The sequence below is a fragment of the Pinus tabuliformis genome, chromosome J (assembly GCF_031772625.1).
Source record: "Pinus tabuliformis cultivar Carrire ecotype Pingquan chromosome J, CPIR1, whole genome shotgun sequence".
Lineage (NCBI taxonomy): Eukaryota > Viridiplantae > Streptophyta > Pinopsida > Pinales > Pinaceae > Pinus > Pinus tabuliformis.
The window spans coordinates 500279119-500299313 of NC_142295.1; the positions used below are offsets into that span (position 1 = coordinate 500279119).

At 36.9% G+C, this 20195-nt stretch overlaps 1 pseudogene; it reads left to right on the plus strand.

Annotated features, from left to right (window-relative positions):
- The window catches only part of LOC149227974 (serine hydroxymethyltransferase 3, chloroplastic-like), a 106959-nt pseudogene extending 87448 nt beyond the window's left edge, over positions 1-19511 (plus strand).
- The last annotated feature ends 684 nt before the right edge of the window (positions 19512-20195 follow it).

Below are 20195 nucleotides of genomic sequence, written 5' to 3' on the forward strand. Positions count from 1 at the left end.
ACTTCATTATCACATTCATGGAATGCATTGTTGTACCTTGAGAGCCATTTTCATTATTGGTGGTTTCTCTCATACCTGTTAACGGTCCATGTTGGTACCATCCCATGACCTCCTTTTTCCTCCTAAAACATATCGTTTGCCTACTTCTTTTCATCATATATCTCTTAGATTCCTTGAAAATTGATTAGTTAATAGTCCTATAGTTATTAAAATGCATTGAAATTGATTTAGTAGTTTTATGTTAAAGAATTAGAAGTTTTTGGTAAAATGGTTACAAAAAGTTCCAAAATCTTGTAATTGGCTCATTGTTTGACATATGGCACAACAGCTAGGCTAGAGCGAAAGGTAGGGATGAAAAGTAGAATGTCCAAGCATGGATGAATACCTATCCTACAGCAGAATCGACCCTCCTACATGCGCGGTCAACACAGGTCAAAGTATGGCATACTGGCGACAAAGGCAACAACAACAGAGCATTCTAAATTGATTTAGTTTTTGTTCCTTTTTGAAATCAGTTTAGGATGGAAACATTTTAAAAATCTCGACATGGTAAAAGCGGCAACAGCCATATCATGAATGTACATTCGTTTTCGAAATGTAAGGGTTGTAAAAAAACATATGTAAATACAGTCCTGTGTAATCAATGTAGGGGTAATCGTTGTATCATTTGAAACAGAGTTTGAACTTAATATCAAGAACACAGTTACAGTCACGATCCTTGTCTTGTTGCGTTGATTTGATAACCGGTTGAACACAGTCCAGTATACCTCTGGAACGCGGACGGGCCCTGCGTTAAACTGGTATACTGTCATTTCCTTTTTATTCGCAACTTAGGGTATTACATGACATGCACAGTAATTAAGATTGGTTTCCGATTTCAATAGTTAAGATTGGTTGTTGATTTCAATCGAATGCATATGGTTTGTGTTTGTGATAATGCTTGAACAGTCCATCACTGAGATCGTGAATCGTATCCTGTAAGGGATTCGATCCCTTTGTTGTCTTTTAAAGCAATGTCATGAACTTTGTTTTCATTTCAAAATCTGTTTATGATCTCTGTATATTTTTATCTTGTATGAATATTAGTGAATGCTGAGTATTTGCTAAACAAGGGTTTTATGTATAATGTCTCTGTAAGGAGATTGAAATCTTGGTTTGCAGTGATACACAGTGTTTAATTTGGTAAATGAATTTAATGACAGTGTTGTAATCAGGTATATTAGCAGAGTGACCTAAGTGTTTGGATGATAGGTAACATACCCCAATCTTCCGTAAAGAAGTTCTGTGACCTACATCATAACCACTTAGCTAATAATCCTTTATGTCTATATACTTTAGACGCATGCCTCTAAGCTTACGCATCCTGGTCGATAATAAATATGGTCTAGTATAGTACCATAGATAGAACACTACATTTTGGCGCCGTTGCCGGGGAGGCGTACTTAAAGGATTCAAAAAAAAAAAAAATTAATACACAAAAATAAACAAAAACACAGTTAGAAATCATGTTCATTTATGCCTAGATTTAGAGACAGTTAGGGTAGATTTGTAAAAACCCCCCACCATATAAAAGCTAACCCATCATCATCAGGAGCAGACTCTCTAGGGAATACAACACCAGCTGAGGAAGTCATCCAAGCATTAGAAGAAAAACAAAAGTCAGGACAGAGACTTACCCTCATTGAAAGGCAAACTTTATTCACACATAAATCGCAGAAGAAGCACTTTCCTAGATCTTTCACACAAGGAGAAAGTAGCACAGTGACCGAACAATCTTTCTTTAATATCCTCTATCAAACAAGTGACACTGACACAGAGAGACCTATTAGAATGGCTGAGGAAGGAGCTGGATCAGTACCACATCAAGGACAGGGAGATGAAGAGGAGTCAACTTTTAAGTTTCCTATACATGAACCACGGGAAGATGATGAGATCAAAATGAAAAACATACCCCTATCCGTGCTACCAAACTTCTATGGTATGGCTTCAGAAGATCCAGACTCATTCTTGTTTGAGTTTGACATTGTATGTCGAACATATGGCTATACAGAGGATGCTCATAGGCTTAGACTATTCCCAGCGACATTAAAGGCATCAGCCTTAAGATGGTTCATGAGGCTTGGTGAGCATGCTATAGTTGATTGGGATGGCATGAGGATAATATTTCTAAGTAAATATCAGCCTTATTGCAGATCCAAAGATTCTAAAGATCATATCTTTAGAATGAGCCAGCAAGAGGATGAAACCTTAGAGGAATATTTAGAACGGTTTGTCTACAACTTACAAAAATCTAAACACTGAACTATGCCTCTTGATCTGATCCGCACAATATTCTTGAAAGGTATCTGAGAGGAATACATGGATGATCTTAACTTGATGGGAAAAGGTGACATTTCTGCCTTACCTTTGAAGAAATCGTCGAGTTGTGTGAAAAGTATTCAAGGAGTAAAGCTAAAATGGGAAAGAGAACCCTATCATCCAAAGTCACAAAATCTACCTCTGCAAGTGTCAAAAGGGCCGAAATAGGGAATCTTTTAGAAGAGTTTAAAACAGATCTGTTAAGCACCCTAGGGAACCAAATTGACACTTTAAAAGCTAAGAAGAAACAAGAAGATGAAGATCAGATAATGGCTATCTTCTGCCCAAAATGCCGGAAGAAACATGCATTAAAATACTGCCCTCTAGAAAACATCCAAGTTTGTGCTTTCTGTACTGAACATCATGATATGTTTAATTGTCCTAAATTTAAGGTTTTGCAGAACTGTAATATGGCAGCCAATACAGAGATGGAAAACGTGTATTACATGGGCACAAAGTGACCATGGCAGCCAAGGCCAGCACCTCAATGTATGTTTCCAAATCAAAATTTGCAATTTCCTATAAATGATCAAATGTATGCACAAAACTCATGGAATGTACCCATGCCATGGCAGCACCAAAACCAACCACAACACCAATGGAGACCATCTCAACAGTACTCTCAATCTTATCATACATATCCTCAATCATACCCACCATACTCACAACCATATCAACAATACCAACAGCCGTATTCATCACATTCTCAACCATATCAGCAGTATCCTCAGCAAGTTGTTTATCAGCCCCAACCTCCTCAACAAGCACTGCCTACTCCTCCACCAATAAATCCACCACAACTGCAATTTCCAGCTAACTCACAACCTCCCAGACCCACTCAAATTCCTGCTCAAACTGTCCCAAATCCAAATAATAGAGCAGAGAGGCCAGCCTACAATGTAGAAGAGGGAACCTCATATTCCACACTGCCTTTGCAAAATATTAACTTGAGGTCTGGTAGGGTACTCCACAAAGATTCTCCAATAACAGATAAGCAAGAAGAAAACACAGAAAATGAAAATGAAATGACAAATCAAAGAAAACAAAACAATGATACCAAAGATAAACAGATGCAACCACTGCATCCACCTTTTCCAGACCGATTGGTCCAAATAAAACCTCCACTGTCTATACCACAGTTTGATGTCTTAGATGAACTCAAGAATGTCTACATAAAAATTCCACTGCTGCAAGCTATAAAAGACATTACCATCTATACTAAGGCCATCAAAGACATATGTCTCAAGAAGCCTGCTAGAAAAAGGATTGATCCTCAAACCATTCATGTCGTAGGACATTTAGCAGGCCTTATGACCAATACCATCTCCATGGAAAAGTATGTTGATCCTGGCATTCCCAAAGTGACCACCATCATTAACAACATACAAATTCCAAACACTTTGATAGATCTTGGGGCCGCAATCAATTTCATGACTCTTGAAACCATGAGAACACTCCAGCTCATAAATTTGCAACATACAACGATTGTTCTAGAACTAGCTGATAGGTCTAAAGTGATTCCTGAAGGGATTTTGGAGGACATAATTGTCTCATTGGACTCTTGGGAGTATCCAGTGGATTTCTTAGTTCTTCAACCCAAATCCAATTTAGGAGGGCACCCTATCATCCTTGGTAGACCATGGTTAGCGACTGCTGATGCATTCATAGGATGTCGATCGGGCAACATGATCATTTCAAGAGGGACCGAAAGAAAACAACTCACCCTTTATCCATCGGCACAATCACCAGCAGTAACACACAATTTGTGGCTTGATGATAAATTTAATGATAAAGAAGAAGTACAATCTGTTTTTAGCATTGACCAAATCTATGATTTCCAAGAACAAGACAATAATGATTTGGTAGAATTATTCCTTTCTCAACCTGATATGTCCGAAAATTTGAGAAATGAACAATATCATGCTGCAGATGTACTTTTGGCCCAAAACTTTCAGGAAACATGCACCATTCAATCTTTGCAAACCACATTTCATGACATTTTTCCAGTTCAATCCATCACCAACACACAGAGTCAGATCATAGAGATTAGTCCAGGGAAAACTCTGAACATAGGCAATCACCTAGACTCATCTCAGCAAGAGAAATTGATTCGACTCTTGAGAAAATACCAAAAAGCCTTTGCTTAGGACTACACCGATATGCATGGGATTCACCCCGACACATGCACTCACCATATCTATACAGATAGCACCATTAAACCAGTGAGGCAACCACAGAGAAGAATGAACCCCATGCTCCAAGATATTGTCAGAGAAGAATTGCAAAAACTTTTGAGAGTTAATTTTATATATCCTATTTCTGACAGTCAGTGGGTATCCCCATTGGTTATAGTGCCCAAGAAAAATGGTAAGTGGCGCATTTGTGTTGATTACAGACAGCTGAACAAAGCAACGCTCAAATATTATTTCCCACTACCATTTATTGACCAAGCGTTAGACACCGTAGCTGGCAAATCATCATTTTCTTTTCTTGATGGTTTCAGTGGCTACAACCAGATCAGGAGAGCCTCCGAAGACCAGGACAAAACCACATTCACCTGTCCTTGGGGCACTTATGCTTACAATGTTTTGCCATTTGGACTTTGCAATGCTCCAGCTACATTTCAGAGAGCTGTGTTAGCTATTTTCGCTGATTTAATTCATGATTGTGTTGAAGTTTACATGGATGATTTTTCAGTATATGGCAATTCATTTGAACATGCATTAGAAAACCTTGAGAGAGTTTTGAAAAGATGTATTGAAGCTAATCTGTCCCTCAGTAATGAAAAGTGCTTTATGATGTTAAACGAAGGGATAGTGTTAGGCCACTATATTTCTTTTCAAGGCATCAAGGTTGACCCAGCAAATATCCAGATCATTGCTGATTTTCCAATTCCACAGAATCAGAGAGAGGTAAGAAGTTTCCTTGGGTATGCAAGCTATTACAGAAGATTTATTGAACATTTTAGTAAAATAGCTTTACCTTTGTTTAAACTTCTAACCAAAGATGTACTTTTCAACTGGAATGAGAACTGTCAACAAGCATTCGAACAACTCAAAAAGAAGTTATCAACCGCACCAGTCTTGAGAGGGCCTAATTGGAGCCTACCATTTCATATCTTCACAGATGCATCTAACACCGCAGTGGGTGCCTCATTAGGCAAAAAAGAGGAATCTTGTAATTATGCCATTTATTTCATTAGCAAAAATCTAACACCTGCAGAGTTAAACTACACAGTCACAGAAAAGGAAACACTTGCTATCATATATGCTGGGAATAAATTCCGACATTACATAACTGGTTATGAAGTCTTTGTACATATTGATCATTCTGCCATTAGACATTTAATGAATAAACCAATAACTAGTGGCAGAGTTACCAGATGGGTATTATTGTTACAGGAATTTAACATCACACTGTTAGATAGACCAGGCAAAGAGAACCAGGTGGCATATTTTCTTTCTAGACTGCAAAATCCAGGTGAGGTTGTTCCGGTTGAAGATTCTTTTCCAGATGAAAATCTATTTGCAATTTCCATAGTAACTCCTTGGTATGCTGATTTGGCCAATTATTTGTCTACAGGAAGGACACCTCCACACTTTACTGCAAAGGAAAAGAAGAGACTAGTCAAACAAAGTGCTAGATATTCATGGCTTAATGGCAATTTATTTTACACTAGTTATGATATGATCATTAGAAGATGTGTAAGAAATGATGAGGTAATTGATATTTTAAAATCTTGCCATGATGAACCGTGTGGTGGGCATTTTGCAGCTAAGCGGATAGCATTCAAAGTTCTTACTCTTGGATACTACTGGCCATCCATTTTCAAGGATGCCAAGAAGTATGTAAAGAGTTGTGACAGCTACCAAAGAATGGGTAGGCCAACAGCTACAGATGAGATGCCCCTTCAGACCCAAGTTCACTTAGAGCCATTTGACAAATGGGCTCTAGACTTTATAGGACCCATTAACCCAACCTCCAATGGTAAGAAGTACATCTTAGTATGTACTGATTACGTCACAAAGTGGGATGAAGCAAAAGCACTGGTTAGAGCCACCGAACACACAGTGGTAAATTTCCTTTTTGAAGAGATTTTTGTGAGGTATGGAGTACCAAGGGAAATTGTGACTGATCAAGGTACTCAATTCACCTGAAAGCTAGTGAAGGACATCACAGACAAATACCAAATCAAGCATAGGAAAAGTACCCCTTACCATCCACAGGCCAATGGGCAGGTGGAATCCACAAATAAAACCTTGGAAGGGATCATTACTAAAACTGTTGCAATGAACAGGAAGAATTGGGAAGAGAAGCTCAAAGATGCACTCTGGGCTTACAGAATTACGTGGAAAGATACTACAGGATTTACACCATATCAATTGGTGTACGGCAAAGAGGTAATGCTTCCTATTGAGTTTCAAATACATACTTTTAAACTGGCTGCAGATTTGCAAATTGACTTGGACCAAGCACAACAAGAAAGAATTCAGTAGTTGAACCAGCTGGATGAAATGAGGCAGCAAGCAGAGGAAACCACAATCCTCATGCAAAAACAAAGGAAGCAGTGGCATGATGCACATATCAAGAAGAAGCAGTTCAAGGAAGGTGACTGGGCTTTACTTTTTGACTCTAAATTCAGAGATCATAAAGCCAAGTTTACCACCCATTGGATGGGCCCATACCAAATTGTTCAGGCTTACGACAATGGTTCAGTCAAGCTCAAAACTATTGATGGAGAAGGCCATTCCTTTACTGTCAATGGTCATCGCCTGAAACTATACACTAAGCCCATCAGCAAGCAAGATTTTCTCCAAACAATATCTCAACAAAGAGAGGTTGAGATACTGCAGCCCTCAGCTGTAGTATCACTGCCTTAGTTCATTTCCTTTCAATTTCAGAGTCAAAAAGAAATAAAAAATAAAATAAAATAATATAAAACAAAAACTATATATATATATATATATATATATAAATAAAAATAAAAAACATATAAAAACTAATGGGTTAGATGTGAAAACCAGCCTCTGGCACACTCTAACCCCGAATTCTTACTTGAAAACCAATTCATTGGCGGGTAAGAATTCTCTTTCTTTTGTTCACTGTTTGATTTATCAACTCAATAATGACTTGAGGACAAGTCAAAACTTTAGTGGGGGAGAGCAGCATCAGCATTTTGTTCTTTTATCTCTCCATTGTAAATTCTTAAAGATTTCTTATCCTATCTCTTCACTGTAAATTTCCAAAGCAGCTTGTTCCAGCATTCCAGACTTCAATAAATAAGTTGTTTTGTCATTGTTTTATCTCAGAGGGACCTGGTTATAAACATTATGCAGGGGGACCTGTTCTGTCCAGAAGACCATGCTATCAACACCAGCAGTAATGGGACCTGTTTAAGACACATCAAAGGGACCTGTTAAGAAACTGTTACTTCAGGGTTACTTCAACAAAGCTTCATTCACAGGTTGCTGGGCACTAAGACTCCATCAAATACCCAGGCTCAAGGAACCTGTATACATATAAGGAGCTGCATGAACATCTTCAAATCTTTCTCAAGGGACCTGTTGCATTCAATCTTTCTCAAGGGACCTGTTGCATTCAATCTTTCTCAGGGGACCTGTTACAACAAGCAAAAGAATAGTCAAAAGAGACTAGTCCTACTCAGCATGTCAATACAACAACAACCAACAAAAGAGTAATATGTTTCTTATTCTTAACATTTAATTTCTTAGATTAATTTTTAATGTAAATTTAATGACTGTGACTGTTATGATCGATTTCAAGGACACCTACATTTTCCATCATCCCTTATCCCACTGATTCTTATCATTTTTCATACTTCAACCTATTCATACCTCTAAACCCATTACCAACACATCAACCTTGTTATGCTAAATGCATCCTACAGCCATACCAACATCTTCCATTTGACCGAATGCCAACCGAAACAGGACACGTGGTGGATTGTGTTTTTAAAAAATAAAGGGGAAAGAAACAAATGTAAAGCGGCCTATTCATTGTATTCCACACGGCCGAATTATGACTCCACCACCCGACGTAGCCAAATGATTCAGAGGACTCCCTGAAATCATACCCCAATATTGCATATACGCCTTCAGCGCTCCTATGATGACATCTATACAAGCGGTACAACACTCCTCTGTTCTAAAAGAATGAATACGCTATGAAGTAAGTGCAGTGGTTATTCCACCATCATTCTCAGTTATTTCACGCTGGCAGTTAACTCCCGTGACTTCCACAGTAAGGATTGAAAGTAGTGAGCGCCACAAAAAGGGAAATATAACCATTCAGTTTCGACTCCCACCAAAGTCACAAGACAGTCAACCGAGCATCATATTGGAGTGACACCACCAGGTAACAAATTGAAATTTCTTTGTTGAAATTGCAAGACATAAACAGAGAAGAGTTAGGGCATGACCCTCTGCCAAGATGACTAATAGGGTCGAACCGAGCATGTTTGACAGCTCTCAATATCATGAAGATTGCATTTCCATTCTCAGAGAGATACAGTGGTTACCCTTTTTAGAAAAATTTCATGGAAGTAATGAAGAGGTTACCAAACAATTTTCTTTCACATTCAATGGAGAGAAAGCCCTGATAGGTAACTTCTCATTCAGGGTTTCAGAGGACACTATAGCCCAGTCAATAGGGATTAGCCCAGAAGGGGAGAAGTACTTTAAAACAAAGCAATTTAAAGAGAAATCGTGGACGCAGTTTATGTCTAGATCCAGAGTCTCATCAGTTAACTGGAAGAAAGGTGTTCCAAGAAGTTGGTTGATGCATCCCTGGGATGAGATGGTCTATATCCTTCAAAAATTCATAACCTGCGAAGGCCGTTACAGTATTGTCTATCTATACCATATTAAATTACTGCTCCACTTGAAAAGACAATGTGTTATCAGTCTACCATATTTTCTATTACAAAGCCTAACTAAGATGTCGAAGACCATTCAAAAGCAGAAGGGAAATGAAGACAAGAGCCTATACCACTTTGGCTTAATTAAAATTCTTATTGAGCATGAATTGCAGAGAAGAGGGAAAATGTGGAAGGAGTTCTTAGCTGCTAACCAAATTAGAGATGAGGAAGACAAAGAAGAATTGCAGGAGGACTCAGGGTTCATGAAGGATATTGATGAAGAAATCCCAGTATCCAAAGCCAGCAAGGCACCTCTACCTGTGAGCAGCATAAGGACTAGGAAAATGAGAAAGGAAGATGCTAAGAGGGCAGAACAAGATAAAATTTTCACCACTTACTCACGAAGAACAAGGAGGACACCAAAAGCCCAGTTACAAGAAGACCAGCTTGAATCCAATGCACCTATACCAATGGATGTTGAGAGTGGTGACCACTCACCACCAGGGCCAGGAGTTGATATAGAGGTAGAAAGCAATAACAGGCAGGAAAAAGGTTCACCACCTCCCATTAAGAGACAGAAGAAATTGGAGAAACAAATTGAAAAATTAAAGGAAGAGCTCATGGAGGCTAATATGCTAGAAAAAGTTATCAAGAAAGAAAATGAAATGCTCCGAGCGCAGAGTAAAGAAACTCAAAAGAAGAATGAAAAGTTAAGGGAGAGAATCAGTGAACTGGAGGCTGAGCAAACGGATATTTGTAATTGGGCCACTAAGTGGTACAATCAGAAGAAGACCCTCAAAGAAAAATACAAAAGATTAAAGCAGGAGCTCAAGGGTCAGAAAGATACCCAGGTGAAAAAGAATGTGGACACATTGCTAAAGGCAGCAGAGATCCAGGCAGGGACAGAGTTCAAGGGAAGCACTTCGGGGTTAGCATGAGGACATGCTAATTCCTTAAGTCGGGGAGAGATGTTGGTACCATCCCATGACCTCCTTTTTCCTCCTAAAACATATCATTTTCCTACTTCTTTTCATCATATATCTCTTAGATTCCTTGAAAATTGATTAGTTAATAGTCCTATAGTTATTAAAATGCATTGAAATTGATTTAGGAGTTTTATGTTAAAGAATTAGAAGTTTTTGGTAAAATGGTTACAGGAAGTTCCAACATCCTGTAATTGGCTCATTGTTTGACATGTGGCACAACAGCTAGGCTAGAGCGAAAGGTAGGGATGAAAAGTAGAATGTCCAAGCATGGACGAATACCTATCCTACAGCAGAATCGACCCTCCTACATGCGCGGTCAACACAGGTCAAAGTATGGCATACTGGCGACAAAGGCAGCAACAGCAGAGCATTCTAAATTGATTTAGTTTTTGTTCCTTTTTGAAATCAGTTTAGGATGGAAACATTTTAAAAATCTCGACATGGTAAAAGCGGCAACAGCCATATCATGAATGTACATTCGTTTTCGAAATGTAAGGGTTGTAAAAAAACATATGTAAATACAGTCCTGTGTAATCAATGTAGGGGTAATCGTTGTATCATTTGAAACAGAGTTTGAACTTAATATCAAGAACACAGTTACAGTCACGATCCTTGTCTTGTTGCATTGATTTGATAACCGGTTGAACACAGTCTAGTATACCTCTGGAACGCGGACGGGCCCTGTGTTAAACTGGTATACTGTCATTTCCTTTTTATTCGCAACTTAGGGTATTACATGACATGCACAGTAATTAAGATTGGTTTCCGATTTCAATAGTTAAGATTGGTTGTTGATTTCAATCGAATGCATATGGTTTGTGTTTGTGATAATGCTTGAACAGTCCATCACTGAGATCGTGAATCATATCCTGTAAGGGATTCGATCCCTTTATTGTCTTTTAAAGCAATGTCATGAACTTTGTTTTCATTTCAAAATCTGTTTATGATCTCTGTATATTTTTATCTTGTATGAATATTAGTGAATGCTGAGTATTTGCTAAACAATGGTTTTATGTATAATGTCTCTGTAAGGAAATTGAAATCTTGCTTTGCAGTGATACATGGTGTTTAATTTGGTAAATGAATTTAATGACAGTGTTGTAATCAGGTATATTAGCAGAGTGACCTAAGTGTTTGGATGATAGGTAACATACCCCAATCTTCTGTAAATAAGTTCTGTGACCTACATCATAACCACTTAGCTAATAATCCTTTATTTCTATATACTTTAGACGCATGCCTCTAAGCTTACGCATCCTGGTCGATAATAAATATGGTCTAGTCTAGTACCCTAGATAGAACACTACAGTCCACATCATTGGCCAGTAATCAGGTGGTTTTATAGCATGTTCGACTTCAACGTGTTTATTCACATGTTAGGATTTGTACATTGATCGGGTCAGGATGGAATGCAAGACCCTGAGTCTTGTCTGTTATGGCTCAGACTGCATGGAGTTATATGTCATTCATGATTGTACACATGTTTCTACTATACGGATGGTTGTGACCATACTGTGAGACTTTATATTTATGATGATCCTTGTTATTTGGATGGTTGTGCCCATACCATGGATCTTTTAATCTAGTCTTCATAATCCAGATGGCTGCATCCATGTCATGGATTCATGTCTTGATCTCAAACATGTATATGTATATGCATCCTTGATTTGCAGGTTTCTTGACAATGCATGTCCCCGTCCTTGCCAAAAGCTCGTAAAGCATCTCATCCATCACTCCTCGTTCTGCCTTCATGCTTTAGGGGACATTTGTTACAAAGTATTTTGTCACGTCTCCTGCACTTCCCTATGACATACCCTGAAGTGCCTGAAACATGATCATTATATAGCATACTCATCCATGTATACAGTTTAGATCCCTCCTTTAACTTTGCTTGGAAAATTTCTTGAGCTTTCCCTAAATAAATAGCTCTTAAAATCCTAAAATGAGGGTCATCACTCTTATGAAGCTCAAAACCATGATGGTCGCCTGTTGCACCGTGTTTGACTTGTGATGGCATTGCTCTGTTCCCTATCATACTCGTGATGATCCAAAAAAGGTAATTTTCCCAAAGAGGATGAGAAGCTTCATGATCTAGAAGCTTCTAGAGCGACGAGATGGAGGTGGTTTCACATAGATGAGGTCGAATCCTCATAACTTGACCTCTTTGTCTTATCGCTATGAGCTACCTCCTTAAGATGTGGACCTATTCTTATCTTTGGAGGAGTCCTAACTCCCTCTCCTAGCTTATAAATTCCTCCTCTCCCATTTCCAAATGGTTGGTCTATGTCCATTTTCACCCATATGTTGAGCTTGTGCTTAGAGGCTATTCGTTAGACTTGGAGAAGGAGTGTTTGGAGAGTTTCTTGGCTTGGACTTGGATTGCCACTCAAGGATAGCCTTTCAACATCAAGACTATGGTTGTAAGCTTCCCTTTATTCTTTAAATAATATAAAAATACTGGTTCATCTTCCCAAAATATATATGTTCATGTATGTATTGGCATTCCTTGATCAGCTAAGTAGGTTATTAATGGATTTGCTATTGGTTTTGGCATGCTTTGTTGTCTCTTGATTACTTGTGCAAGAACAAAAGCACTAAGAGAAGAAGGAACAAGTCTGTGACACAAGAATTTCGAGGATATCAACAAAGGAAATTTGAATAGCATTAGAACGAAGGTCATCTCTCTTGTTCTACTTTTAAATTATAATCTAAGAAGATGTCTCGTTGATTATCACTTTAGTTGAAAGACCCACTCATTGGGCTAGAGGGATCGTCTCTATCCACAGAGATGATTAACCTTGTCAACAAAGAGGAGCCGCATGAGGTTCGAAGCATTGTATTTATTTCATATTTTATCCTTATTTCATTTTGTTAATTGGATAAACCACATATATTTGCTGATAACTTTGTATCAATTTCATTTTAATTCTTATGATATTTTTCAAGGCATGAAAACCATGCATTTTTTCTTATGCGTATGATCAAGGAGTTGATTTAGTACAAGTGTGATGTGCCTCCAAGTGTTTTCTTGAAGACAATTTATATTGCATATTTTTAATTATTGATATATGCAACGAGATCTTGTGACCAAATTGTGGGAGAGTCTTGTTGTGTCATCATTTATAGCAGTTTGGTTCAATTAAAATCGTTCCTTTTTTGTTGATGATATGCTACCATGATTTATGCTACTAGTGGTGAATCTGTGTATAGTTTTGTAATTACGTTTTAGAGCATGTACTCTTCAAATAGATTAATGTGGAGTAAAGGAAGAGCGCATATTGAGGGGAACACTTTTGCTTCGAATGGACCAACAAATTGTTGGCATTGTGTTCATTGTGGAGGACCTTGTTGTGCATCTATTTGACATTGGTTTTGTTGTGGTAGCCTCATAGAGATTAATATGTGTTTCTATGATTGCAAAGCATAATTTTTATATTGCTAGTACTCATTTTGCTAGATCACATTTATGTCATGTATTATCACACATGTGAGGCTATTATGGAGATTAGATGATGATAAATTGGAGTTGGCACATCTAGAGTGTGCATATTGTTACTTATGTTGTATGTATCTAGACACATGATGCATGTTGTTTTTTAGACATTTTTCATTTACATGGCTGAGTTATGATGAGTTTATGAAATAGTGTGAGTTGTATTAGAGGTATATTGTTACTGATGTATAGAGAGAGTATATTGTTGCATAAGTCTCATGAAAGTATGCATCTTGAATATGATGTTATGATTGATATGCTTTTGTTGCTTGGTTTTTTATCTCATTGTATGAGGAGAGAGTGTGTTGAACTTGATAGCATGAGGTCAAGGAGATGATGAGTTGTTGGTGGTGCTATATTGCAAAATCTTATATTGTTGTTATTGTTGCACAGATCGATTCTAAGTTATTTCTTCTCAGACGCATTACTTATTGACAAAACATTGATGATTTTGGAGAGATTTCTTATTGTTTTTTCTATTTGTTGTTTTGTTGCTCAAAGCTAGAGTAGGTGCTACAGGAATATGCACTTATGTTGATGATACATTGTTTAATAGTGATGGGGATGTATTTATTGTTTTTATTATGTAATTTTATTTGAGTTGTTGTTATCATATGATTATGCTCTACATGTATATTTGGAGGATGATTGTAGTTATCATGATTTTGCTATAGAGGTTTCATTGTTACTATTGATGTGAGTTGCACACATTTTGCAGGATAGATACTTGTTTATGGAAAAGGTGTTGAGTGTAGCCATGTGATATCATACGACATGTATTTTATTTTCATTGCTGATAGTATATAGAGAATATATTGTTTCTCATTGATTCCATGTATTTACGTTATATCATTGTATTGGGCATGCATAGAGGAGAACAGGCTTGTGTACAATCGTAAAATCCATGTATGATCATTGTCTCATATTTTGGTGCATTGGTGTTGGAGAGACCCTTAGTGTCTAGCATGTATCATAAAATTTGTCAATTTCATCTATGTATGGGCTATTAGGTGTCAAATTATTATCTTGTGTATCACTGATATAACCCTGTTGCATTGGGTGAATAATGTAAACTTGGGTCCATATAGTCATTAGTTAGTGATAGGTATGCTTATAGAGGAGTCATATGTCAGTCTTATGTAATTATCACAACCATGTATTTGATACATAAAGCCTTGTATTTATATTTCACTTAATTATACATAATTTCTCAAATTTAGTTGGAGTCTTAGTCCACGTGGATTTGTCTCTTGCATTTGGCAAGGAGGCTTATTGCAGATGAGTGAAAGTGTTACTACAACAACAAAGCAAGTATGATTGCAGCCCCATTACATGTTTCGGGGGGGCATCATGTTTGGCATGATATGATGCATCGTATTGGCTATAGACATGGTTGGTAGTTTATTTCATTTGTTTACATTCTTATCTTGCAAGAGAGACATCCTTGGTTCATTGGTTTGTATCAGCCTTGTAATCAACATGGTGTTGAGTATTTCAGCAGGAGTACTTTTCTCATCCCCTCACATTATTGAAATTGTTCTCCAAATGTTGGTATTTCCCTTTTCCATTAATTTCAAAAGGGGAGAGACTATAGAGATGGAGAGAGTATGGAGATTAGATCAACTTCAAAGTTTCGAGATCAAATTTAGAGGTCATATCAGGTTATGGAGATTAGGTTAAGGTTGAAATTAATGCCAAAGGGGGAGTATGTTGGAATTCAGTATTGGAATTGGTGTCAACAAGTAGTTAGCACTATTTGTATCATCATGATGTTAACCTGGATTGTATCTCACTCTTTCTGATTGGAAGAAGAATTGCAGGAGGATGCAGAGTTACCTAGCAAGGTGGAGCCTTATAATGATGTCTTGATACCTGCAGAGGAATATTGGATAGATTTGGAGAACTTTTCATGATTATTAGAGGCTTAAAATATGTTTTCCAAGGATTTACAATTTTAGGAGGTGCTTGAAGTAGAAGATGGACAAGTTCTGGAAGTCCTGAAGCTGAGAATATAGAAAAAAATGAGGCTTGGAAGGGGTAACCTTGGTAGCATGAGAAAAAATTGCATTGTAATGATGGATTTCAATGTTCTATGGTGTGTTATAATGCACTTCTCAAAAGGAAAACTTGCGTTACACTCTATAGGTGGTTTCTCCCAGGTTCTGTGCACATTTAAGACATTTATAGGGGCAATACTATGGTTTTTGCACTTGGTAATTGGTCCAAAATTATGAGGAAGTATTTTAGAAGATGGTTAAGTTTGATAAGATCTCTCATTCAATGAATATCATGGAGGATTAGGTCAAGGAGGAGAAATATCAAAATACCAGAACAATCTAAAGCATGTGAACAAAGATGATTAGCTCTCCATTACTTTGATTGCAATTATTGTTTTAATCATTCTAGAAAATTATATATTAGAGATTTATTGGAGGAGTTTAGGTTGGTTATATTGTTGGTTGAGTGAGTGTGAGAGAATAAAAGAGTGTGCAAGTTGTGAGGGGCATTATGTAGAAAATTTGAAGTAGTTTGTAGATGTTGCAAAAGGTAGAAGAATCATTTTTTAGCTAGCATCTCAAGCAGAGAGTGAGGAGATAGAGCTAAGGGAGTTTCAAAGATAAATATTGTGTATATTTTTGTTGCTAATGTATTTATCAAATAATCATATGCGGTGTTTGTGTTGATTAGATTTATCATTTTGTAAAGGACTGATGTGTTTTCTTTGAGTTTTGTAGTTCTCCTTGGCGTCATTTTAACATGAATGAAAGTGTGGCTCCAAGAGTTTGAGGAGGTTGTGGCCTCAATTAAGTGGTGGATAAACAAGATAGGGGTGGTGGCTCCATGCTAGAAATGGCTAGAAAAATGGTATATTGGGAGTGACATCTCCATCAAGTGGTGGTTGGGTGAGGCTTATTAGGAGTGGTGGATTCTAGCAGGTGGTTGTTAAGCCTCCATTTTGTCCAAAATTTTCATGATTTAACTGAATAATTTTATGCATGTACTAAGTGGTTATAATCATTATTATTCATTTTGCGCATTATTAAGTTATTATTTAGAGGCATTTGGAGTTGACAGTTGTTGATCTATGAACTGTTCTTGTTTTGTTAATTTAATATGAAAATTTCATTAATGTCAGGCTCTTTTGTGGTAGGTGCTAACATTCCTATAGTAGCAGTTCATATACCAGTTGTGCCTGCACTAGCTCTGCCTGCACCAACATGCCTCCACTAATTTGGAGCTTTCATACATTGACACATCTCTAGGGAAATATGAAAGAGGTTTTTGTTCAAAATATTGTTTGAACACTTCCCCATAAGCTAAGATGCACCCAAGTCATACAAATTTATGTTTAGGCAATAATTAATGCCTCAACCCCATATTCACAACAGTTTCCAAACTACCAACTTTCGCCTCGTTTTTCATGCAGGTGAAGGCAAATGGAGAAATTCTAGAACATGGGTTTTGGTCCCGATATAGCAAATTGGAAAAGCCTCAAACTAATTTCTAAAATTCATAATGTTATAAAATTTACATAACGGTCTTTGAGGTAGTTTTCTAAATATAGATTGTTTTTTCCGGAATCTTAGCATCTCATATTTCAAATAGTCATTTTTGGGCACGATTTTTGAGGGAATGGATCTAACCAAAAAATTATGAGAGAAGTTATTGTTGAAAATATAACAAGCTATATTTACTCCAAACAGTTTTCCAAAATTTGTAATGGTTAAGGAGATACACAGAGTTCTTTGGACGCATTTTGTTAAAAAAACCAATTTTTCCAGAATTGTAGAAAACGGCCAGATTTGGGAAATTCGTGCCAAATCTTCATTCCTTCAATGGGTTAATGGTTGTATTGATATACTATTGATGAATATCATTTGGGATACAATCCCCATGTTGTTTTCTAAGGAATATAGCCAAAATTACCATGAAAGAGCATTATAAAAGGAAGAAGTCACGTAGGTGTGAAGGCTAGTTTTTGTATATGGAAGCTTGTATTATGTAAATCATATTTGTTTGCAGGTGGAGGGAATCGAACTTGATGTGCAGGAAGGGAGGAGCTTCGCACTAGTGGGATGATCCCTCAAGGGGACCACTAGAACCAATGCAACATTGTTTCATGAATTTGTAACAAGACATATGAAATGAATTTCTTTGGCATTAAATTCTGAATTCTCGTTTCTATTATGAAATGAGTTTATTTGACAATCACTTCTGAGTAAGTTTGTTTCTCCGTATTGTTCTAATATTGTGACTTAATCGCTGCAAGGGAAACGAGCTGGATGGTTGGATCCACCAGCTAGTCCGTTGCCCTAAACCTCTTAACTTTCTTTTTCTGCATTTTAGTTGCTTGGTGTTAGTGTGATCTTAGATAATTTCACAATTTCATTGCATAGCTCCTTTTCCTTTTCAGTGATTTAATTTTCAATTTCATTCCACAAGATTTATTTTTCTACTCTGCTCATTTAAGTTTAATATCAATTCTTTTGGATGTATTTTCATAAAGTTTGAACTAAAGTAAATGGTGAATGTTTTAACTGCATCTCTTATTTATTATTACAAAGATTTACCATGATCTCATTGCTGCATAACAAAGTTTATTTCCAGGACGCAATGGTGAAAAAATTGTTGAGAAAGAATTCTGGTTAACTTAACTTAACATGTATTCATGATTGTCTTTGATATTATATGAGACAAATTCCTGCACTTTTGTAGAAAAGCATTTATTCCTGCACTTTTGCAAGCAGGTGCCTAGATTAACATAAGAAAATATTATGAATCTTGTTGATAAAAAGCTCACAGAATTCTTCATTATAATTAAATGTTGCATATATTATAATGAAGTATTTAATAAGATCAGGGTAAATAACACTAATTATATATTGGTTCTTATTGTATATTTCTCTTACAACAAAAGTATTGAATTGTCTTTAAGAGAAGCGGTGCATTATTATCTTGATTCTTTTTAAGGCATTCGATTATTTCCTTAGATTAGTTGGAATGAAGTTGCCTTGTGATTTCTAGTTTCATGCTTGCAACATAGCAGTAATTTTTAAGAGGATTTAAATTCTTTATTTCTTGAATCACATTCTTTTGAATGAGCCTACATTCCTTTGTCCCTTTGACAACTAAGGAAGACTTACTGCAGGAGTCAACTCAACCCAGAAGAGGAGCCAGAAGTAGATTCCTAGAGTGTGTTTACTTTTCTTTGAAGAGTCTTTTTTATTTTTCCTGAATGATGCTCCTTTTGAATTTCTTGCAAGAGCTTGGTTTTTATTTAACAAATCCCTGAGGTCATATTCTGGCATATATTATACTACGCCTCTAAGTTTACTTACCTATATTGAAAAATTAGATGTTGGTGTAAATCTTGCATTTATACCGCCTGACATTTTGGCACCATTGCCGCGGAGGCATTATAGGATAAGGCCTCAATGATTTGTGATGCTTTTCCCTTTACTTCACAATTGAATTTCTATATTAATGAGATTTCCCTTGCTTGCTGAAGCATACTTGTTAGGCCCAACACTGGACGAAATTCCCAGAGAGCTCACAAGCTAGGTTTTCCTTTCTGAAAATGATTGATTTCCTTTACTGCAAAGTGTGTTACTTTTTTTTTTCTGCAACAGAGGTTATTTAATTTCTGCAAGTGTGATTTCCTTAGTTTACAATCTTGGTTTGTTATTTTTATTACAATTGATTTTTTTTATTTTTTCAGGTGCTAAAAGAACCCCCTGCTCTCAATCTCGGTGCTGACAAGACTTCCCAGCTAGTAGGAAAATGTGAGGAAGTGTAATGCTATTCGAAGAACTATCTCAAATTCTAGCAGAAGCTAGGGTCTCTGCTTCACAGAATGTACACATCTTGGCATCAATTAGAAATCGGTCTACTCCTTTGGAGGAAGAAGATCGTGAAGAACCAGAAGATGTTCCTAGGGAGATTCAGAAGCTATGGATCATGCTTGATGATGAGAAGCCATTAGAAGCAGAGATTGAAGAACACCAACCTGATCCGGCCTTCACTTTAGAGGATGAAAAAAGAAAAAGGGAGGATTTGCATGATGCACCAGATGTTTCCCATAAATAAAATTACCAAGAGTATATGGATCCCATAGAATCTTAGTTTCAAATGACTGTTAGTATTCATCCCTCCCTTATCATTCAACAATTTGTATTATCACATCAGTTAATGCAGTTGGTACCTCATTTTCTGGTATTTTCTCACATATACTTTCTAAATTTGAACATGAATATGATTATCATATTGTTGCGCACTTGGTTGCAATGAAAGTTCTCTTATACTTAAAAGGGAGTCTTCCGCTTCTTATGGTAGAGTAGGGTAGAAGAACAAATAAATGCCATGAATAAATTTGTTACAACAATGCAATTGGGGTTTTGAATTTCAAAGCATAGCCACTGAAATTGCTTTTGATGTGCATTGGTTGTTAACACACACATCTTTGACAAATCTTGTTGAGTAT